Raw genomic sequence first — 24,799 nt, 5'->3', positions numbered from 1 at the left:
AAATATGGACACGAAGCTCAAAGTGTGGACTACCTCCTCCAAATTTTCCGCTTCAGTAGTGAGAATTGGAAGCTCAGAGGAAGCGTGGCGTACCGAGGTCCTCATGAATGCTAGCGGTAGGAACAGACCTGGAGCGCCGCACACCTTCGCTTTCAACAGGGTGGTCCTTCGCAGAGGATGGTGGGAAGACCATTCCCCTCCCCAGGCTCTTTCCACATGGTGCATTAGTGACCAGCGGAGCCTGGGAAGTTTTTGAGGGCAAGATTGCTGCCCATAGTCAGCTGAAGACAGGGTCCATATCATTTGAATTTATCTGTGCTTACAGAAGAATTTGCGTTTCGTATTTGCTAATTGGCAGATTGCTGGGAACCGGAACTCAATGATTCAAAATCCCAGTGTGTCCTTGGAGAGTCTCGGTGTTCTGAAGCTAGTTAAATGAGTAGCAACAGCTGTCAGGCAGTGATCCCAGGCAGTGTTGGCTGCAGCTGGCAGTGGCGGGGCGCAGCTGGAGAAATGGGCTTCCATGTTGAAAATCTCAGTGTCTTGCTTGCTTTTAGTAGTCTGCAGACTTATGAGATTGAAGACCCAGAGTATTCATGGGCCAACCTTCCTTAACAAACACTGTCAGTTTGTATAGTATGATGAATTATCATGTGAGCTCTGAGGTGAAATGTATCTGTGTTAGACCAGCTGTCTTCACTAACTGTGAAACTATTATATTGCTACTATGTCCTGCCACCTCTTTTTTTGTTTGTTTGTTTGTTTTTGTCTTTTCGAGACAGTCCTGCCTCCTCTTATCCCAGTCTTTCATCTGCAAAGCAGGAGAAATAGCAAGTATTTAGGTTTAGTTTGCTGTGTGCAAGGAGCTATCTCAATGCTATAGGGGGATGGATTTCTCAGTATTGTTAACTGCTTGCTGCATTTTCTTCAGTGCTTTACCACAGATGTACCTTAGAGAATCTATTGTATCTGTCTGAGGTAGGCTGCTGAGATGGGAACTTTGACTAACACCTTAATAGAGTAGTGAGAAGTTACTAAAATAAATTACAAGAAAAACAAAAATGGACACCTTTCAAAGGAAATAGCGTGAAAATCCTCCACATTCTGAGGGCACAAAAGGCATCAATGTGGATTTGTACAAGGATTTGTGTAGGGAAGCCTGAGCTCTGAGGCTTTGCCATTCTGTCTTCCTGAGGAAGCTGTGTGAGGAAGTTTCTCTGGACCTTCTGAAGAATGCTGCAGGGAGGCTTCATGGACTGTGTCCGCAGGCTAGGCTGGGAAAGTGCATTGGAGTGACTTGTGTATGTGATCTCTCTCTCTCTCTCTACCTCTCTCTCTCTCCCTCTCTCTCTCCTCCCTCTCTCTCTCCCCCCTCTCTCTCTCCCTCTCACTCCCCCCCCTCTCTCTCTCTCTTTCTCCTTCTCCCTTCCCCTTTCTCTGTGTCTCTGTTTCTATGTGCCTTTCTATCTCTCTGTGACTCTCTCTGTGACTCTCTTATTCTCTCTCTCTCTCTCTCTCTCTCTCTCTCTCTCTCCTTCCCCCTGTCTTTCTCTGTGACTCTCTCTCTGTGTGATTCTCTCTGTGTGTGTGACTCTCTCTGTCTCTCTCTCTCTCTGTGTCTCCCTCTCTCTTTCCCTCTCTCCCTCTCTCTCTGTTTCTGCTTCCTGTGAACCGCCTTGTATGGTGACAGAACAAGCCTGAAGCTGTCACCTCTGCTTCAGGGCTCCATGTACAGAGGACAGAAGAGCAGGAGTCAGGAAAGGGGAGGGCGGATGGTGAGAAGACCTGACTGCATCACCACACGGCAGGGATGTGGGTCAGAGGGACCAGTGAGGGATCCACCAAAACCTTCAAAAGCACACAGGAGAAAGAGATAATCTTGGTTTAAATATGCCATGGTCTGGAGAATGTGAAGGCTTTTTGCAGTCGTGAGGGTTAAGTTTGCCTTCACATCAACACAGCAGCAATGTAAAATTGAAGCTTATTCCTCTCTTATATAGAAGTAACCAAGGAATTCGTGGAGAGTCTTTTTAAACAGGTTTCAGGACAAACCATTTGCTTCACTGCAGCCATATGTGTGTAAGTCTCAGAGGTCGCTGGTAACGTCCCAGAGGCGACAGGAAAGGAGGAAGAGGAAGGTTTGCCTCTTCCCGCTCAAGGCTGCCTTCAGGATATCTCACCCCACCCTTTTGCTTATACTCCAGTCACCAGAGTTTAGTCACCTGGTCACATATAGCTCCAAGACTGTGAAGGAAATGAAACCTGAGTAGTGGTGAGCCCAGCTGACCATTGTGATTTTTGCCTAAAGTACCAGAGGCACTCTGTGACCTCTGTCACTCCATTTTTATGACACCTATCAGGAGCTCTTGCACCACACCTGGAGAGACCAGTGCAGCAGCTATGGACCAGAGAAGGAAGTGGGCGGAAGAGGAAGACACCACTGCCTGTGTAGCCCTGGCAGGGTGAGGAGCTGAGGCAGAGGCTCCTCCTGTCTTGGTCTTCTTTGAAGGTTTACACAGTCACCACTCTTCTTGCTGCATTTTGAGACACTACAACCTTGGGGACTTTCTATTACCTCCCAGTGGCTGGAGACCATTGTGGCCTTCGAAACCAAGAGGAACATCCCCTGCCAACAGTGAAGGTATTTTTAACTTAATAACTAACTCCACGTGTAGCTACTGTGCAATTTCAACAGTTAAATTTTAATAACTACCCTTTAAAACTTGTCTGATAATAACTAGAACAGGTTTATATTTTTGTTAATTACCTCGAGAAATGTCTGCTGAGGTGTTGGCGAGGTTGTGGAGAAAGAGGAACACTCCTCCACTGCTGGTGGGGTTGCAAATTAGTACAACCACTCTGGAAAGTTTTCTGGCGGTTCCTCAGAAAACTGGGCATGTCACTTCTGAAAGATCCTGCTATACCACTCCTGGGCATATATCCAGAGGATTCCCGAGCATGTAATAAGGACACATGCTGTACTATGTTCATAGCAACCCTACTTATAATATCCAGAAGCTGGAAAGAACCCAGGTATCCCTCAACAGAAGAATGGATGCAAAAAATGTGGTATATATACACAATGGAGTACTATTCAGCCATTAGAAACAATGAATTCATGAAATTCTTAGGCAAATGGATGGAGCTGGAGAACATCATACTAAGTGAGGTAACCCAGTCTCAAAAGCTCAATCATGGTATGCACTCACTAATAGTGGATATGAGCTTAGAAAACTGGAATACCCAAAACATAATCCACACATCAAATGAGGTACAAGAAGAACAGAGGAGTGGCCCCTAGTTCTGGAAAGACTCAGTGAAGCAGTATAGGGCAAAACCAGAACGGGGAAGTGGGAAGGGGTGGATGGGGGAACAGGGGGAGGGAAGGGGGCTTATGGGACTTTCGGGGAGTGGGGATCTAGAAAATGGGAAATCATTTGAAATGTAAATAAAAAAATATATCGAATAAAATTTTAAAAAAATGTCTGCTGAGAGCAGGATTCATAAGGGGGATTTACTTATATTGAGGGGTTTAATCAGACTTAGCTTCTCTTCTCCCGACCCCCTTCACACACACACACCCTTTCTTCCCCTACTCCCTGCTTTTATCACATCACTTCCGGAAGTTAAATGTTTCACTATCTCCCTCCTTCGTCTATCTCATGGAATTATTTCCACATATTTAAGTTAACAAATCCATCACTGTCAAGTACTGCCCCTCCCAGCCCATCTCCTTTTCTCTTCTTTTTAAGATCAGGTTTTTCTGACCTGGCCTGACTCGCCTGGGATTTGCCACGTAGACAAGGCAAGGCTCGAGCTAGCAGCGGTCCCACGGGCTCTACCTCCTGGGCACTGGGATTACAAGTGTGCACCAGCGCATTTGACTTCATCTTGGCTCCTCTTCCTAAAGAGTAGTATAGGAATATTTAAAACACGCACGGGCTCCGTGGTTCTTTATCATTTTACAAAACTGACAAATTAGGTGCTGTGGTATTTTATAGTGGGCATTCGCGTGTATTTGCCACAAGCGTGTGTGTTTGTGGGGTTTCACTCACTGCTCTTGCCTTTCAGATAGTCTGGCTGTATACACTTCTGACACATTGTCGAGAGGGTCTTACACTGAGAGTCTGCTAGCAGGAAATGTCCTAGAGTTTGAATGTGAATTGTCCCTCCCAGGCTTGTGATTTGGGTCCCTGCTGTTTTATGATACATGGCCTGGTTGGCAGGAAGTGGGTTATGTGGTGAGCTTTGTGACCCCTGCTTCTGACCCCATGCTATCAGCTTCTTCACCCACAGTACATGAGAAAGGTCAGCAGGAGTCTCCTACCTCCCTGAAGCCAGTGTCTTCTGTACGCCTTCCCTCCATGATGGGTTGTAAACTCCTTGTGTTTACTTCCACAAGGGTTGGGTTGGTAAGAAACATAACCAGTCCACTCTTGCTGTTATCTGTCCAGCGGAGAGGTGGGGACTGGGGGGGGGGGTTGGGGGGGATTATTCTCTGCTTATTTCTAAAAGCTAGCTGCACTAGAGACAGAGTTCTAACCCGGGGATTACTGACTCTCAAGCTTCAGACGTTGTGTTCACTGGTGTTTGAGTAGTCAGTTGTAAACCATTTTCCTTGTAGGAATACACCCTTTTCTCTCGATGCGTTTAATATTCCTTTTTATCCCAACCACCTCACCCTCCTTTGTGAACCCTTTTGATGGTAAGGGAGACTTCCTTGTGTGGATCTTGTTTGGTATTTTGTTGCTTTTCTTACAACTCAGTACTTTGGTTCTCATCAACACTGGAGACCTCTCAGCTATTACTTCTTAGAAGATACCTCTTCTAATAGTACCGGCTCTTGTCTGGAATCCAAGCAAGAAACACTATAGATGTTTTCGCTTTATTCCGTAGTCTATTTCTACATTTCTACCCCTGTGACATCTTTACAGAATATTTTCTTTTTAAAGTAGAAATAGAAGCAGTTTATTAAGAAACAGAAATTTGGGCTGGTGAGATGGCTCAGTGGTTAAGAGGGCCCAGAGCGAGCAGGGCCTGGAGCAAGAGGGAGAAAGGGAAGGGGGGAAAATGAAATGGAAAGTTGTTATGTGTGGTGGTGCACAGCTTTAATACTAGCTGAGACAGGAGGATCACTGTGAGTTAGAGGTCAGCTTGATCAGAGTGAGTTCTAGGCCAGCCAGAGCTACATACTGAGATCCTATTGAGGGAGGAACAGAGAGAGAGAGAGGGATATATATGTGTGTGTGTGTGTGTGTGTATATATATATATATATATATATATATATATATATATATATATAGAGAGAGAGAGAGAGAGAGAGAGATTGATTCCTGAGAGGAGAAGAGAGCTAAGGAGCTAGGGAAACGCTTCAGTACAAAAACCCTAGAATAATTTCCTTAGTTCTATTTCCTATTTTATAATCCTTTTCTTTTTTTAAATTGGTTATTTTATTTATTTACATTTCAAATGTCATCCCCTTTTCTGGTCTCCCCTCTGCAAACCCGTATCTCATCCCCCTCACCTTGCTTCGGTGAGGGTGCTCCCCCACCCACCCACTCACTCCCACTTCACTCCCCTAGCATCAAGACTTCACAGGACCAAGGGACTCCTCTCCCATTGATGCCAGATAAGGCCCCTTCAGATCCTTCAGTCCTTCCCTTAACTCCTCCATTGGGGATCCCTGTGCTCAGTCCACTGGTTGGCTGCAAGCATCTATCTGTATTGGTCAGGATCTGGCAGAGGTCCTGTCAGCAAGCACTTCTTGGCATCAGCAATGGTGCCTGGGTTTGGTGGCTGTATATGGGATGGATCCCCAGGTGGGGCAGTCTCTGGAAGGCCTTTCCTTCAGTCTCTGCTCCATTCTTTGTCCCTGTATTTTCTTTAGACAGGAGCAATTCTGGGTTTAAAATTTTGGAGATGGGTGAGTGGCCCCATCCCTCGGCCTGGGGGCCATGCCTAATCTCTGTATATGTTCTCAACAGGTTCTCCCTCCTCTTTGTGGGGTATTTCAGCGAATGTCATCCCTGTGGAGTCCTGGGAGGTGCTTGCTTTCCTGGCATCTGGGACTTTCTGGTTGCTACCTCCAGTTCCCCATCCCCCATTGCTACACACATCTGTTCAGTTTCCTGACCTCTGCAGTCTCCATCTTCTCCCATACCTGATTCTGCTCCTCTTTCCCTTCCCCTATTCTCTTCCTCCTAAGTCCCCCCCTCTACTTCCTTGATTATTTTGTTCCTCCTTCTAAGTGGGACTAAAGCATCTACTTTTGCTCTTCCTTCTTCTTGAGCTTCATGTAGTCCATGAGTTGTATTGTGGGTATTCCAAACTCTTTGCCTAATATCCACATATCAGTGAGTACATACCATGTGTGTTCTTTTGTGACCAAGTTACCTCAACCAGGATATTTTCTAGATCCATCCATTTGCCTGCAAATTTCGTGAAGTCATTCTTTTTAATAGCTGAGTAGTATTCCATTATGTAAATGCACCTCATTTTCTGTATCCATTCCTCTGTTGAGAGACATCTGGGTTGTTTAGATAGACAACTTCTGGCTATTATAAATATGGCTGCTATGAACATCACTGAGGTGGGTTTCCTGTATGCAACAAAATGCTGGGTCCCGTTTATGTATCCAGTGTTAGTCTATGTCTTTTTATTGGGGAATTGAGTCCATTGATGTTAAGAGATATTAAGGAATAGTGATTGTTGCTTTCTGTTATTTTTGTTGTTAGAGGTAGAATTATGTTTGTGTGGCTACTTCTTTTCCGTTTGTTTCAAGAAGATTATTTTCTTGCTTTTTCTAGGGTGTAGTTTCCTCCTTGTGTTAGAGTTTTCCATCTATTATCCTTTGTAGGACTGGATTTATTTGTTTTTGTCCTGGAATATCTTGGTTTTTCTATCTATGGTAATTGAGGGTTTTGCTGGGTATAGTAGCCTGGGCTGGCATTTATGTTCTCTTAGAGCCTGTATCTGCCCAGGCTTTTCTGGTTTTCATAGTCTCTGGTGATAAGTCTGATGTAATTCTGATAGGTCTGCCTTTATATGTTACTTGACCTTTTTTTCTTACTGCTTTTAATATTCTTTCTTTGTTTAGTGCATTTGGTGTTTTGACTATTATGTGAAAAGAAGAATTTATTTTCTGGTCCAATCTGTTTGGAGTTCTGAAGGCCTCTTGTATATTTATGGGCACCTCTTTCTTTAGGTTAGGGAAGTTTTTTTCTATAATTTTGTTAAAAATATTTACTGGCCCTTTGAGCTGTGGATGTTGGCTCTCTTCTAGTATACCTATTGTCCATAGGTTTGGTCTTCTCATTGTGTCCTGGATTCCCTGGATGTTTTGGGTTAGGAGCTTTTTGCATTTTGCATTTTCCATGTTCTTTGACTGTTGTGTCAATGTTTTCTATGGTATCTTCTGCCCCTGAGATTCTATCTCTTGTATTCTTTTGGTGATGGACCTATGACTCCTGATCTTTTTTCTAGGTTTTCTAACTCTAGGGTTGTCTCCCTTTGTGATTTCTTTATCGTTTCTATTTCCATTTTTAGATCCTAGATGGTTTTGTTCAATTCCTTCACCTGTTTGGCTGTGTTTTTCTGTAATTCTTTAAGGGATTTTTGTGTTTCCCCTTTAAGGGCTTCTACCTGTTTACCTTGTTCTCCTGTATTTCTTTAAGGGAGTTATTTATTTCCTTCTTAAAGTCCTCTATCATCATGAGATGTGATTTTAAATCAGAGTCTTGCTTTTTCAGTGTGTTGGAGTATCCAAGGCTTGCTGTTGTGGGAGAACTGGGTTCTGATAATGACAAGTAGCCTTGGTTTCTGTTGATTATGTTCTTGAACTTGCTTCTCATCATCTGGTTATCTCTGGTGTTAGCTGGCCTTGCTGTCTCTGTGACTAGTCCCTCCTGCAAGCCTGTGTGTCAGTGCTCCTGGGAGACCAGTTCTCTCTGGGAGGAATTTGAGTATGGAGAGCTGTGGCACAGGGTCAGCTTTGGGGTGCAGAGGGAAACCAGGAGTCCCTGGCTGTTCCTTGGTTCCTGTGTCCTGATGCCTTTGGGTGGGTCCCTCTTGAGCCAGGAATTTGAGCAGAAGTTGTGCTCTCACTTGTGCTCTCAGGTGTGTCAGCACTTTTGGGAGACTAGCTCTCTCCTGGTGGGATTTAGGTATGGAAAGCTGTAGCCCAGGATCAGCTCTGGGTGCAGACAGAAACTGGAAGGATCCTTTTCGAGGCTGCTCCTTGGTTCCTGTGTCCTGAGGGCTCAGGCAGGTCCCTTGGCGCAGAAGTGGTGGTCTTATCTGTGCTCACAGGTGTGTCAGCACTCCCAGGAGACCAACTCTCTCCTGGTGGGATTTGGGTAAAGAGAGCTGTGGCACAGGGTCAGCTCTGGGTCACAGATGAAAACCAGAAGGATCCTCACAATCGGTTTAATTGTATCCACCAGTATGATTTAAGCATGAAACATCCTGCGTAAGCTCCTCTTGTGAACACTTGGTCTTGGGCTAGTGACAGTACTTTGGCAGGTGGTCGGGTCTAGCTGTAGAGAGTTGGGTACTAGGAGCATGACTTTGAAGGTTATATGGTTCTCCAGTCTTCCCTCCCTCATCTCTTCCTGCTCCCTGAAATGGTTTAGACTCTTCTCTTTCACGTGCCCACACAGCCAAAGCGTGTGCTAAGCTTATGGGACTGAACAACCATAAACTGTGCCTTCTGAAACAGTGAGCCAAAACCAAACATTTCCTTCTTTTTCTTTCTTTCTTTCTTTTTTTTTTTTATTAGATATTTGCTTTGTTTGCATTTCAAATGGTATCTCCTTTTCACGTTACCCCTCCTGCTCATCCCCAGCCCCAGTTTCCTGAATTGCATTCCCCTATTCTGGGGAATCAAGCCTTCACATAAAGATTGTTCTTGAGTATTTTAGTCATAGTGCCACAACGGAAACTAGACAGCATGACATCTAGACTATCTCTCAGGTTTCTAACTAACTTTGTACACGTAAGAGTTTCTAGGTAACAGACTTTGGTAAAGTAGGTCTATGTTTTAGATAATTCCTTTTTTAATCTTTGCTTTTGAGCCTCTAGTGATTTTTATTCATTTCTAAGCACGTGCAATAAACCACACAGGAAGTTTTGTATGGACACTGGAATTGGAGGAAAAATCACAATCACTAGTAATTCAATGTAATAATTTCTAGTGAGACTATTCTGCACTAACCTTTTCTGTAAAAGGCTATGTGTTGAATACACTGGACAATGTGGCCAATCATAGATAATATGTAATGATTGAACCTACCTGCATTCTAATATTTTTAAAAGCAAGTGGGCTCCAGTTTCTGAATCCTGGTATGGAAATTTCAATTCTTCTTCATGTTTAGATGAATCAAAATATTTTGCACTCTAATTATTTTAATCAAGAGAAATGAAAAATTGCTGTTACATGCTCTTTAGCCAATTTTAATTGGACTATTTTTATAAACCTCAAACTATTATTTTGCTTTAACATGTTTGCTTGTGGGGGTAGGGGGGAATATGTCTGCATTCCAATGTCGTTCTTTCTTGAACATGGAGTGGAAAATACTCATTAAAAGTGGAGATAAAAATTATACAAATGAAATTAGTTCAATAGGTTTTTGCTATACTGCATTTTATTTATTATTATTGTCTATTTACTTAACCTAATTTCTGTACTACATATTTATTTGGTTTTTAAATTGCTTCTACATATCAGATTTCCTTTTGTTGTTCATTTCATATGCATGCATGCACACACTCCGTATACACATGCACACCCATAGCACACATACATAAACACACTCACACAAAATGGACATGCACCACACATTGTACACACACAAACTCCCAATCACACACATATATATCACATGCATATGCACACACACATTGCACATACAGCACATGCACATACACACCACACATTCATACTGCACACACTCATACAATCACACACCACACACACAGTCCACACACAGTATGCACACAGACTCACACACAGTGCACACACATACACCACACACATACATATACACTAAACACAAAAACACACACTCACACACAAATCACTCACATTATGCACACATATCATGTGCATATGCACACACACATTACACACAGCACATGCACATACATAGTACACATTCATACTGCACACACTCATACACACAATCACACACCACACACACAGTACACACATACATACCACACATACATACACATTATACACACACAAACACACACATACCACTCACATTACATACCACATACACACACTCACACACATCACACACAATACATACCACATACACATACACCACATGCTATACACATACACTCACACACACACCACATGCACATGTGCACATATATACCACATATACATATACACGCTTAGACACATATATACTTACACACACACCACACCACACACCACACATGCATACACAAACTACACATACACTTACATACATACACACGCATGTTTTTATACTTGTAATGGGAAATTGTCTTATGGAGTTTTTCTGTGGCTGAATATTTTTCATGTGAAATTGCTAGTTGGGAATTTTTTAATCTCTTCAGGGTTTCTTGTTGTTCTTTCAGGTATTTTCATAATTTTTGGACATTTTTTTTGTCACACTCAGGTATCTCTAAATGACTAGACATGTTTTTGTTTATATTTTTTTCTGTGATTCTGTGTTTTCTGTGATTCTGATATCACTTTTGTCAATATGATTTTGCAAAATTTTTCCATTTCTTGCTCATTTCAACTTTTCTGCTTATGTGTTTTGTGGTATTTTATTTGAATGTTTGGTCACACAAATATTATCTTTGAGATTTTTATGTGCATGTGGTTTATGTGTATGCATGTGCTTATGAGTATATAAATGTAATTATCTTGTGTGCATGGTATATGTGCATTCATGTGTTTTTGTGCATGTGTGTGTGTATGTGTGCGTGCACATGTAGGTTAGAGGTCAAGGTCAAATGTCTTGGTCAGTTGCTTCTCTATCTTATTTCTGAGACACAGTCTGTCACTGAGCCTAGAGCTCACTGATTGCCCAGAAGCTCTAGGAATTCTGTCTCTGCCTCTTCAGCTTTTATATGTTTTCTTGGCATTTGAACTCAGGTCCTCATTGCTTCTGAAGTAAGTCCTTTCCTGACTGAGCCAGCTTTCTAGCCCTGAAATGCTTTTTGAGGCCTATATTGAAATCAGGTTTTTTCAGAGAGAACTTAAAATGATGCCTTGGAAGAATCTACCATTGTCCTTTGATTTCAGTGTCATCTGAGGACACTTATCAAAGGTTCAGTGTTAGAAGCCTGTCTTTAGATTAGTGATATTGGTTTGAGAGGTGAGGCTTATAGGGAGGTTATGAGATCATTGGGGGCATGCCTTCAGAAAATATAAATATCGTTCTCAGCGAGTGAGTGTGCTCTTTAAGGACTGGACTGCTTTAAAGCAAGCTTACTCCATATATATATGCTTGGATTCATCTGCGTCTGACCCCCTCTCCTTCTGTTCCTCTCCATAGTGTAGCTTAGCCGAGAGGGCACCTACCAGAGGCAGAGCACACAGGCCACATGATCTTGAATTTTCAGCCTCCTAAACCAGATGCATCTTTTTTCTTTCTAAGCACCAGCCTCAGATTCTTTATTATAACAACAGAAATCTGTACCATAACTTTCAAAAATCCTTCAAAGGAAAATCTTTGGTGTTTGGAGCCATACTAGGTCAATATCAGCCCATCAATGTTTGAAGGAACCCTAGTTAGGCACTGAGGGAAAGCCTCTTCACTTTCATACCCAGAGTCATAGTTGAGCTATGCAATATTCTTCATCTGTCATTAGGGCATATTTTTCTACCTTAGTTCTTAACACTGAATCTTTGGGAGAGTGTTTTATATATGGGGTCCCTCGGACAAAGGTATTGTCTCCTGTCACATCTACCTGGATCACTAAAATAGATGTTAAGGCTCTAAGAGCAGCACATGCGACAATAACACCCAGTTCTCTTAATCACTTTGGATTCTTGCTTTCCTATTGCTTTGGGACTTTGACGATCTTGTTTTTCTTGTAATGATACCATAATTCAGATATGCATTTATAATGCATAGAATATATGTGCGCACATATGCACATGTCATGTTTTTTTTTAATTCAGTAACTAGGTATTTTGTGCAGAATACTTTTGGCTCTCTAGCTTGCCATACTACTGGCAGTGGGAGTTCTGGGCTTTCTTTTTCTTCAGATATTCTTGTGACCTCTCAGACACTGAGTCGAAAGTAACACTCATAGGTAGAAGAGGCTCATTTCCTACCTCTCCCCTGTGTTAAAAGGCAAGGTGTCGACAAGTTAAATTTAGCAGAGTTTATCTGAGCAAAGAAATAGTCAGTCAGCATCCTAGATTAGTGGAGCTTCAGACAGCTCCACCAAGTAGTGGAGGTGGTGGGGGCAGCAGTGTTCATAGCTAGAGAACAGAGGTGACACTCAGATTGAGCTTGGGTGGTTGTAGTTCAGGGTGTCCCTGATTGTTGACTGTCTAGAAATGGCCGAAGCTCGGGTGCTATGATTTCCTGAGACTCAGCTATTTGCTGCTAGAATCACACTTAAGTTAGGTTGCAGAGTAGTTAAGACGTTGCCATGGCAACATAGTAGGTATCATCATGGAGGTAACTTTAGGCCAAATTTCATATAGTTTAACAGTTGTACCAGGGGTGTGGTTCTCGTGTGTAAAGCAGGACATCAGCTTGAGTGGAATGTCTCAGGAGCAGTTGCAGTGGTGGACAGATTGTTCTGGGTCCCTGGGTTTCCGGATCCCTGGTGCTCCAGTGGAATTGACTGTAGGTAGTTGTTAGAGACATCGAGGCCTCTTGTGTGTGTCCTTCAGGTTTGGGGCGTGCACTCTGCGATGCTGATGCGAGGGATACCTAGGGTGATAGCTGAGATTCCTCCCCAGGTACTCGCAGGTACATTAAAATAAATTGAAAACTAATGGCCATCAGTGACAACAGACAAAGCTTACTCTTTGCTCGCAGGAAGGAAGCATAGTGTTGAATTCTCGCATCAACTCATATCATTGCTGAAGGTCGGCATGTGTGCAGGTGTATAAAATAACACGCATAATTTAGCACAGAATGCCTCTCTGTCAGCAGAAGGATGTAGGCTGTTCAGCACACACGGTGCATTGTGAAGCACCATTGTTACCCTTTGATTAAGATTCTGTCTTAGGGACTGTGGGAGGAGGTTAGTGACGATCCACATTGGCATCCAACTTCACGTGTCACCCAGCTGCTGCCTCCAAACTGAAATCTGCAACAATGGGGTTTGATTTGGTAGTTATCCTAGAGCGGGAATTGATTTATTCTTTCTAATGGAAAGTACAGGGTTTCGAAGTGGGAAATAATGGAAACACTTTCACGCTTAAATAGAATTTCACATTGACAATGGGTGACATGTGAGGCCTTGTAGATGTCACCATGAAGTAGAAGCACACTGCAAGGAGCGTGTGCCAAATGGCCACAGTGCTTGTGAAGTCCTGGGCTTAGAATGTACACATACTCATGTTTGCCACAGAAGCATTTCACGTGCAAAGCTCTGAGTTAGGAGGGTCGTTGAGTATTCAGTTGTTTATCCCAAATTTCTGTCTTTATCCAATTAGCTATTGATCCTCAAAAACCCTTTCCCTTTCAACATGGTTGGCATTCCAGAATAGAAGATTGGTAATATAACTGCTTCGAAGTATAAGCATTTCACTTTTATCTGCCTGTTTTTCAAATGTATTCGTGATAGCTACTTGTTTTGCTTTTAAAAAGGACAAATTGACATATATAACAAACATATCAAAGTTGTAAGATACATTAAGGGATTGTTTCATTATGTGTGTATACATCATGCTTTTGTGAAGATCAGAAGATGATCTTGCTAATTGAGACAGCACCTCTCATTAGCCTGGGAACCACTCCATAGCAAAGCTGAGTGACCATCAAAACCTGTGACATAATTTATAGAGCCATTAGATTATGCTGCTACCTGATCACAACTGCCAAAAATAGTTTGTGTGTATTTTCGTCTTTCATTCCAGGTTTATTCTACAGTTATGAACCGTAATACTATTTCACCTGCTTGTTCTTTTAACATACCACACATGCTCACACACATGTATACACACTCACACTTTCACACATATGCACACTCCCCCACACATGGATGCATGTGTGAATGCACACACTCACATGCACACACACTCATACAATGCACATGCACACACACATGCATAATCTCCCCCACATGGCTGCCTGTAAAAATGCACACACTCACATGCACACACACTCCTACCATGCACATGCACACACACATGCATAATCTCCCCCACATGGCTGCCTGTAAAAATGCACACACTCACATGCACACACACTCCTACCATGCACATGCACACACACATGCATAATCTCCCCCACATGGCTGCCTGTAAAAATGCACACACTCACATGCACACACACTCCCACCATGCACATGCACACACACACACACACACGCATAATCTCCCCCACATGGCTGCCTGCAAAAATGCACACACTCACATTCACATGCACCCACACAAACGTTGAACTGCTGTTGTGGGATAAGTCCTTGCTGGTGCTGGGAAGATGCCTCATAAAGGCACAGCTGATTTTTATTTAAATTTTCAGTCAGTAGAGAAGACTTAATATCAAGTGAAAGGTCAATTACTAGCGAGTCAGAGTTTGTTTGTGCATTCCTCTCTGAGATGGTTTCTGAATTCAGCCACTGATTCTGGGATGTGTTGTATGGCAGCTGATAAATGAAGTTTACCACAGCTGACATTTATTGATTTTAAATGGATGTGTTTTGTTGCAGGAATCCTGTTAAGAACTCTTCACCCCCTGTGGATAACAGGACATTAAAAATAGCGTTTTTGGGTGCAGATTTTTCTTGTTAGTAAACATCCATCAAAAACAGCTCAAGGAATACAATTAAGTATTACACTAATATACCTGACACTACACCAGCTTCAGCACATTAATTTTAGAAAAAGGAGAGAACTGAAGGGAGACAATAGATTCAGAATGTGACGCACACTTACATTATCTAATTCTTTTAACTCTGAAAACTTGACTGCAAGTTGAACTGACTGCAAGGAAACATCTGGGAAATAACGTATTTCCGGAAACAGCCTTGTCCTCTATGTACTGTCCGTACACGATGCTGATCAAACCCGGATACCAGACCTAAGTAAGATCCGGGATGGGGTTTCAGCACAGCCTGTCCACTCAGTTATTCCTTGGATCAGCATTTTAATTTATTCCCTCTATGTATCATTTTGTGGTACTGAGGATTCACTCCAAGGCCTTGTGCATTCAAGGCAAAGTTTCTAACAGAGATGTATGCCTAGCTGGCTAGGCCCTTAATATAAAATTATATATATGGATGGGAAGATATAGATAGTTGCCTCATTAAGAAGTAAAGTATAAGGGAAAGCAGTAAACATTTTTATTTTAGTGAAATATATAGAGGGTGTTTATAAAAGCCAAAATAGAATAAGTAAAGCAAATTTATTAATAAAGTCCTTGCTTGAAACAAAACAACCTCACCCATTTTTTTTTCAAAAACTTGTTTTTGGACTTCATGTTTTATTTTATGCATAGGAGTGAATGTGTGTCTATGCAGCATGGACATGCAATGCCTACAGAGACTAGGAGAGGGCATTGGATCATCTGGAACTGGAATTACAGATGATTGTGCACTACCTGGAGTGTGCTTGGAATTGAATCCAGGTCCTCTGGAAGAGCTGCTGAGTCTTTAATCTGCCAGCCATTTTTAAAAGGACTTTAAACCACACTCACAGGAGATCTGCCCCACTCCCTTCAGGAGGAGACCTATCTAAGCCTGGGGGATTCCTCCTGGGATTAGTTCTCCATTCCTAATGCATCAGGTCATTTCTGCCTCTCTTCCCTGGCATTTACCAGCTGTCCTGGTGGCACATAGAATGCAGGGCTGGTGGAAACTAGCTTCAGCCTGCCTGAGGCGCAGTGGCTTGGGGTGGGGAAGAACTCAGCTGGTTCTAGTTGCTGTCTGGTTTGCAAGATTTCTAAGTGACCAGACTCAGGAGAATTATCTCAGTGTACTAGGTAGTTAAACAGCAGGGTAGTTTTAAAGCACACTTGGTTCTAGAAGGACATTCAGGGACCATTAGGGATGGTCCTAAGCACTTAGCTCTAGCTCTGGGATGGGTTCACTGTTTGATTCACTAGGCAACAATGGCTTTGCATGAACCGACAGCACTTAGCTGAACACAATGACCTACTTATTCCATCCTATGAGTTCACCGTATACATTTTACTTGTTTTGCTCTTTGAAATGATTTTTTAAAGTCCATTAGAATAGCAGCTTGCTTAAATATTGTGATTGTGATCTTAGCACACACAGGTTTAACCAATCAGAATGTTTTCACTCACCCTGTGTAAGCAGTTTCTTTATTGACAGCTTGACTGGATGCATGCAGGTGTGCAAATTCTGTGAGCAGTCCCCCTCCCCCCCCTTAAGCCCCTTGGCCAGGTTGGGACAGCATATGGGTCATGTGACCCAACTCCCAGGATTTGTTCTGTGCTTGCCTGGGTAGTTTTTTGGTTGATTCAGTGAGTTGGGATTCAAGGGCAGTGATAGTGAGATTTTGAAAAGCAGAGCATGAGGACTAGTGTGTGTGTGTGTTGATTTTGTATTTCTCAGTGAATGTGCTATCCCACTTCTGTCCCCTTGTGCTAGTAAGAATTATGATGAGGTTAACGGTCTCGCCTTGTGTGTGACTCAGCAGGATTTTGAAGACTTTGGAAGATGACCAGTTTGATGAGCCCCTTGGACTTGTTTTTCCTTTTTTGGATTTCACCCCTCCTGTCCACCGGAAGCCATCCCCCTCTTCCTTCTCACACCCAGACATTTACTGCTTGTCACTGTCAGCCGGACACACAGTCCAGTCCTGTTACCTGTGATCCAAGAGAAACTCTACCTCCCTTTTAAGCCTTTTGGAGGGCTAAGAATATTTACTTCTAGTTAATTAATTAATTAATCGATTAGTTAATTTTGCCAAGATAGGGTCTCAATTCTTTTAGGCTCAGTTGGCCTTGAACTCACTGGTATCCTCCAGTGCTAGGATTGTGGACATAAATTCATAAGCGTAGTGGAAGAGTTTGACAATGCCACAGAAAGGAATTTCATTGAGTCAGTATGAAGCATATTAGAGTTCACCAAGCAAGGACAAGATAAGGAAATAGTATGCACTTTGGAGTTAAGTGTGGGTGCTGAGACAGAGGGATGCCTCAAGCATCTCAACACTAGCTGTGGGATTTTGATACTTTTGAAGTCTCATTGTTCACTCAACACATTTTACAACTGGGTTTAAAGACTAAGTGGAAGCAAAAATATGTGAGCTTCGTTACTTGTTTTCCTTATGTAAAAGAAGTTCCTTTTCTGTAATCTGTTTAGGGTTATGAGGTACACTGTTCAGGGTTGGGGAAAGGGGGTTGACATGACTAAACTCAAGGTCACACAGGTTTCAGCTTAAACCAGGCACGATGTATGTGCAGTTTGGACATTCCTGTTGGAGGCCCTGCTTCAGAGAAGCAGCCCTGGCTTTATTAACTATGCTGAAGCTTTTGACTAATAGTTAACAAGAAATGCAAAGCAAATTAGATCTTGAGGATTCATTCCTCTCCCACGTGATTATTATTTCCCCTCTCATGCTGATGGGTGGAGGTATTGGGGTCCCCCACCTGGAGTAATGCTCTGTTTGTTGTTAGACAGCTTTCAAATATCTTCCTGGGTCTCTGGTCATTTCTTCTTTTTTATTTTTTTTTATTTTTTTTATTCGATATAATTTATTTACATTTCAAGTGATTTCCCCTTTTCTAGCCCTCCCCCCCCACTCTCCGAAAGTCCCATAAGCCCCCTTCTCTTCCCCTGTCCTCCCTCCCACCCCTTCCCAGTTCCCCGTTCTGGTTTTGCCGAATACTGTTTCACTGAGTCTTTCCAGAACCAGGGACCACTCCTCCTTTCTTCTTGTATCTCATTTGATGTGTGGATTATGTTTTGGGTATTCCAGTTTTCTAGGTTAATAACCACTTATTAGTGAGTGCATACCATGATTCACCTTTTGAGTCTGGGTTACCTCACTTAGTATGATGTTCTCTAAAATGGATGGTCATTTCTTCTAAGCAATGCAAAGTGCTATCAGGTGTGATGCCAGCAATCCCTTACGATTCTCTGTGTGGCCAAGGTAGAGGACAAGGGGGGACAATTCATTCTTCTCAGTCTTCACCCTATGTTCTTAATTCCAGTAACCAGACACTATAGGAAAAAAATTAGCTTGGAATGAATTGAGTGACAGACAGTGCTATGGTGTATGGTGACAAGGTCTGAGGCTCTCCTAATTGAATGGTGTATGTTCCTAGGCTAGCTGGAGACCTGGTACTTAGTCTCTTTAGCATCCCAGGTGCCTGTGCCCGAACACTTCAGGAGACAACAAGTGCACTATTTTATAAGTGCACTATTTTATAAGTCACGTCTTTCAGAGCCTGGATGGCTCAACTCAGAAGCATTCCCTATGATTTCTGTTTCTTACCCAATCTAAAATTCTATCCCCAAGAGAACTGAGTAGCAATGAACTAAGGACAAGGTAACAATCCCCACAAAAGCATTGTCCTCAAATGTTCATTCAGTCATACAAGAAGTAAGGAAGCCAATGAGTAACTACAGACTAGAGTGAGCCCAGAGCCCCCGAACCCCCTCTGCGTTGTTTAACTTCCTTGGCTTATTATAGCTAAAGGCTTTGCTTTCCACATGATGTCATCAACTGTCTCTGCCACAGCGGTAGATTTCAAAAGACACACAGCGAGTCATATTTAACCAGCTTATACTGTTGTGGAAATATCCATGGGATATCTTGTGAGAGGAAATAAGAGAGCACTGTATTCATTGCCTTTGGGAAGTCTATCAGCTAAAAGCAAAGCAAAACAACAGAAAAGCAGCTCAAAGACAGTTATTATTTTCTTTGGAGATTTTTTAGGAATATATTCTGTAATTTGTCACTTTTTAGCAATCAGTATGCTTGCTTAAAGGTGATTGTATTTTCCTTCCATTGCGTCTCATCTCCCCTTGAATCCCCAGGATGCTCACTGGTGAGCAAGTGAAGTCTTCTAGGGGTGAGGAAAGGGTCAGATTTTTTTCTCTCCCTATAGGGCTGTAATACACACCTACAAGCACTGTACAACTTCTGGTAAAAATTCTAAGAAAGTATAAACCTCCAGAAATGAATTAACAAGCCACCTTTTTATATAGTTGTGACATGCCCCTTAAGTGAATGAATAGTTCTTTATTCTACCAAGGCACAGATCGTGGGCTGAACTGTGGAAGGAGCAAGTGGCGCCTAAATCAATGAGGGGTGTGTGTGTGTGTGTGTGTGTAATGTGTGTGCTCAGATTAGAATGAGCCTGTGCAAATAAGATTAAAAGTCAGACATAAACCCACAGAACCTGAGACAGGATGAATTTCTGTCTTTAGCTCCCAGCAGCGTGTGAGGACATCTTTGTCAAACATCCTTCTGGTGAGCCCATTCATGACACCAGCAGCACAAACCTCTGTAGCCTCGGTCCTCACTCACTGCTCGATTTTGGGCTGATCTGAGTGTGTATTCGTGTTTTCCCAGAAGCTGAACTCTGACTATAAAAAGCAAGTGTTCTTTTGAAATAATGTAGAAATTATTCCAGGGCTTCCCACTGCCAGTGATAACAAGTATTTTCCTTAGACCCATCTTTGAATTCTCATGGATTGCCTTGTGAAATGGATGCTGCTCAGTTTTACCAGTGAGGAAACTGAGGCAATGAATGCCTAACTCACTCACCCAGGTGCTGAATCTGGGATGCGCTGGAGTGCAGATCTAAGAACCAGTGTCTGGTCCGTAGGTATGGGCTCTTAATCCACATGTAACACAATCTCTCAGAATATGTCAAGCAGGCCGACAGGAACTCCAGGATGGCCTCTTGATTCTTTTTATTACGACAAAGCCAAGGTGTTGCAACACAGAGACTCTACAGAGTTTTAGAGTCTTAAGGAAGTACACATCCATTTCCCTTTTATTTAGGGTCATTGGAGCACCTAGGGTGAAGGAGGTGTTCCAGGAGTGTAGGGTGGGTAGGACAGTGTGTGGCATGTCTTAGGGAGCCACGTGGCAGCTATGAGCAGAATTCATTGGTAAGGAGGAAGAAGGAAGTAGGTGCCCCGGGACTGTTGGATTTAATTGCACAGGACTTTCTACTACCTTCTATTAAAACAACTTACTTAATTCCATCTTGGTTGAAGTACCACGAGCTACCTCAAGGAAGAATGGGGAACACAATCCAGTCATAGCATTAGGAAAAGAGGAGTGGACTGGGTAATCAGCAGTCTCTACTGTGTATGAAGGAAAGGAGAAGAGTATAATTATCCTGGTTAAAAAAATAACCTATTGTCACCACAAGAAACCTGGAGGAAAATAGGAATTTATAAGGTAGAAGTAAAACTCTCACAATTCTGCTGAATAGGACTTCGTTTGAAAACTGCCAATTGTCCCTTTCCCCTAAAGCTTTCAGTTTCTAGCAGGAGAACTATGCCTCTGCACAGAGTCTGACAGCATGGCGATGCATGTGTCAGTTCTCTCTTATCCCCCTGGGTGGGCACATGACCAGGGCCCACTTTCCAAGGACGTCTGGCAAGTGGGTGGGTGGGGGAGTACCCTCATAGAGGCAGGGGGAGAGGGATGGGATAAGGGTTTTGTGGAGGGGAAACTGGGAAGGGGGATAACATTTAAAATGTAAATAAAAAAATAACCAATTAAAAAAAGAAGAGAAAAAATGCTGACATTTTGCAGAGCCCGGTAGCACACACCTTTGATCCCAGCACTTGGGAGGCAGAGGTAGGCAATTTTTTGTGACTTTGAAGCGAGCCTGTCTATGACAAGAGCTCTGGAACATCCAGGGCTATTACAGAGATTAACCCTGTCTCAAAAAACCAAAACATAAAGATAAGATAAAAATAAATACAAAATAAAAATAAAATAGAATATGCTGGCTGTCACTTCCTCACCTGGGCCATTCATCGACCCGTGTGAAGAAGTTCTTCAGGTTGCTGCCTAGAACTCTCTAGAACTAAAGACCAAAGTTAAAGCAAAGCCAAAGTTCTACCTTATTTTAAACCTTGGTTTCTCAGCTCCCTTCCCAATCCCCTGAGCCCCCAGTTGTCCTCAGGCAACTCCTTCTGTTGAAGAGAGTCAGCCCTGGTTCCCATTGGTGCTATTAACGGACCTGTGACACTTGCAGTCCCAAAGAGATATCTGTCAGCGAGCGATATACTTTCCTTCCCCCATCTTTCATTCTATCTTTTTTCACAGAGTATTGTATAGCTCATACAGTTTCATACTGGTTTCACACAGTGACTATAACTAAAAGCAATAATATATTGGCAAATTCCTAAGAGAATAGGTGACAAATTTTCTTATGAGAAATATGGCAGAAATATGGTTAAGTCATACAGTCATAAAAATGTTGGTTAGCTCTTAAAAATAAAAGAAAATATTGTATGCAGTCATGATGTGTTTGTGTGCGTACAGATGCATGGGCCCATACCCATGTGGCAATCATTTTCTTGCACCCTTATATGGGTATGAGGGGTCAAATGTGGTACCAGCCTCGCACAGACAGTGCTTACCCAGTGACCTATTTTCTTGACCCAGAAAAACAAGGTCATCTTGATTTAATGATTACACAATATATGAACAAACCAAAACATCATGCTGTGCATTCTAAGCATGCATAAAGGGAAAAGACTCCCTCCCTGAAAAAACGTTGTATCAGTTTTATGTAAATGGTTTTATCATGTTGGATTGCCAGGATGATCCCATTTATCTGTCTGTCTGTATGTATATGTTTGTGCATATGTGATATGTGCATGTGTGTGCAGGTGCTATAGCAGTCAGAAGTGGCATTGGATCCTTCTGGAGCTGGGGTTTCAGGTGGTTGTGAGTTGCTTCATGTGGATTCTGGAAACTGGATTTGGGCCCTCTGTAGGAGCACAAGCGCTAAACCATTCCTCCAGTCTCTAATGCTTTTATATTTTATTAGAAAAAAAAAGATTCACTGATCTTTACATTTCAATCATTTACAATGCATTTCAAATCTATGTACCTTCATTGCTTCCTAACTTCTAGTTATCTTGGGCAGAAGTACCATATTTTGTTAGAAATTTTGAGGTCCCATTATTTTCTCTAGCTATTTTTTGGGCGCTCTGACTTGAATCTGAGATGTTCCACACAGGCTCATGTGTTGAGTGCTCATTTCCTATCTGGTGGTTGCTGTTGAGGCTGCAGAATCTTTAGGAGATGAAGCCTAGCCGAGGATGTGGGTCACTGGGGATATGACTCTGCAGGTGATGATCTGGCCTCTGGTTCCTGTTGCACCATCATGTGAAAACTCCGTTGCTCCACTGTCTGGCCAACGGGAGCTGAGCTGCTCCAGGTCCATTCCTTTCCCATCACAATGAACTGGCACCTCTGAAACCATGAGTTAAAACACACACACACACACACACACACACACACACACATACATACACACACACACACATGGAGAGACAGATGATAGACAGACAGACACATAGATAGATAGATAGATAGATAGATAGATAGATAGATAGGGAGAGAGAGAGATTATAACCCATCTTTCTTTCATTATAATGAAACACTGGAGTCCTCTGATGAAGCAGTATGTCATGGAAGGAATATATGAATCAGAGTAAAACCATTTACCCTATCAGCCAGGAAGCTACTAGGGCCTCATGACACCTTTAAGAACCTCAGGAACCAAAGACTATCCATGAGTCCCACATCCAACACATACGCATCATCTCCTAACAATGTCTCTCTGGGGACCAAAGCCTTTTAACTCACAGATCTATGAGTGACAATCTAAACGATAGCACCCATACGATGTACACTGCTGAGACTAAATCTTAATATAACGTAGGCAGTTTGGTTGATTAAAATGTGTCAGAGTGTGTTCATCAGTTGTCAAAAGCACACTCTAGTGTGGGATGATGGTAATGGAGGAGGTTGGGCATATGCTGACTGGTGTAAGTGATATATTAGAAATCTCCATACTTTGCTCTCAAATTTTCTGTGAACCCAATATTTCCCCTGCCCACAGGCCTTAGTAAATTCAGATATTATGCTGAATCATCTTTGGGAACTCACCAATCTCTAACTGTTATGGAAGGTAGGATGCATGGACAAAGAAATTCTCATAGCTTAAGTGCCTTGGAATTCTGCACCAGTGACAAATGGGAAGTTCTTGTCAGATGAGGACTCCAAACTAATTTTTGGTCTAAAGTGGTTACTTGAATAAAGATGGAATCAAAGTCAAAATACCCAGAAGCAAACAGAGATGGACAGATGGAGGTCTGGGCAAGAATAAGGTTAGTATTCAATTTTACCGAGGTACAGACATGGAGATCCAGGAAGTTCAGCTTCTTGTTCATGCAGACTGGGTCTAGAGAGCTCTATATTGCTAGCTAAAGAATACAATGTGGGGTACCACAGGTACAAGGTCCACTCTGCCTCCCACCTTAGTGCCTGGACCAGCCCTAAAACCTTTCTGTGAAAGGTCATGATGCATAGACATGCCACACAGGGGTCAATCTATTTCTTTCTGCACACTAGGTTCTCAGGTCTATAGGACCTAGAACATCAGAGCACATCTATCTCTGTGGCTTGTTTTGAATCCACAGCTCCTTTACTGTATTTTGCAAACATTTATTAGATGGTTTTTGGAGGGCAGAATCCTGGCCTTCCAGTGATGGCCTAATTCTCCCAATCTGTAGTATTACTTTAGATGAGATGCTAAAGGAATCTTTCAAGGTGAGACTGGATAGGAATAGGCTTATCACAAGACTTCTACAAAGAGTCACAAGAAGACAAGTGATGATGAAATCAAAGAACTATAGAGCTTCAGGTGAGAAATATTCAGCTCATCTGTGCTGATGCTAGCATACGGGAGATGGGTCATCGGCCAAGAAGCATAGACAACCTCTAGGGGGTCCTACCTTAGACTTCTAATCTTCATAATTAGAAGATAGTGTGTGTGTTTCTCTGTCTCTCTCTCCCTGTGTTAAGCTGCCAAGTTTATGGAAATTCATGCAAATGTACCTTTGGATAGTGGCTGTCTTGGGTCCTTGGGCAACTCTTGGTCAGGTAACTGGGAAATGCCAAATTGGCATGGCAGCATTACGATGAAACTCTAGTTTGGGTCAGACATGGTGGCCATGTGAGCTTATAATTCTAGCATTCAGGAAGTTAAGACGGGGTTTGTGAGGTTAAGGCAAGTCCGTGCTACACAGCCAAGTCCTGCATTAGGCACCAATAGCCAGAAAAGAAATTGTACAGTTTCTTACATGGGAGATGTGAACCCCTCCACCAGCAGACATGGCAATATATTCTTAAGTCCTATTGATTGAAAGAAATGACTATTTGTTAAAGATCTACTCTGGTTACAGGGGAAAGTATAGGTTAGAGGTCTATTTCAAAGTAAGTGTTTATATTCTCACTTGAATTTGGAGGCAGGATTGTTTATGCAGCTCTTAATATAGCTTCTTGGACTTTCCAAAGTGTTTTTAGAATTTTCTCATGTAAGGTACCATTCAATGATGCAACAGTATCATTAAAATAATTATAAACTCCTCAGAGGAGGCACTTTT

The 24,799-nt window shown here is 42.5% G+C and overlaps 1 protein-coding gene across 3 annotated transcripts in view; it reads left to right on the top strand.

Annotated features, from left to right (window-relative positions):
* Positions 1-24,799, top strand: part of Csgalnact1 (chondroitin sulfate N-acetylgalactosaminyltransferase 1) — a 360,316-nt gene that overhangs the window by 13,513 nt on the left and 322,004 nt on the right. The gene's annotated exons all lie outside the window — the stretch shown is intronic.

This window comes from Apodemus sylvaticus, chromosome 18 (genome assembly GCF_947179515.1).
Source record: "Apodemus sylvaticus chromosome 18, mApoSyl1.1, whole genome shotgun sequence".
NCBI lineage: Eukaryota > Metazoa > Chordata > Mammalia > Rodentia > Muridae > Apodemus > Apodemus sylvaticus.
Note: the sequence above shows the minus strand (reverse complement) of the source record. Positions and strands in the feature narration are given on the sequence as shown.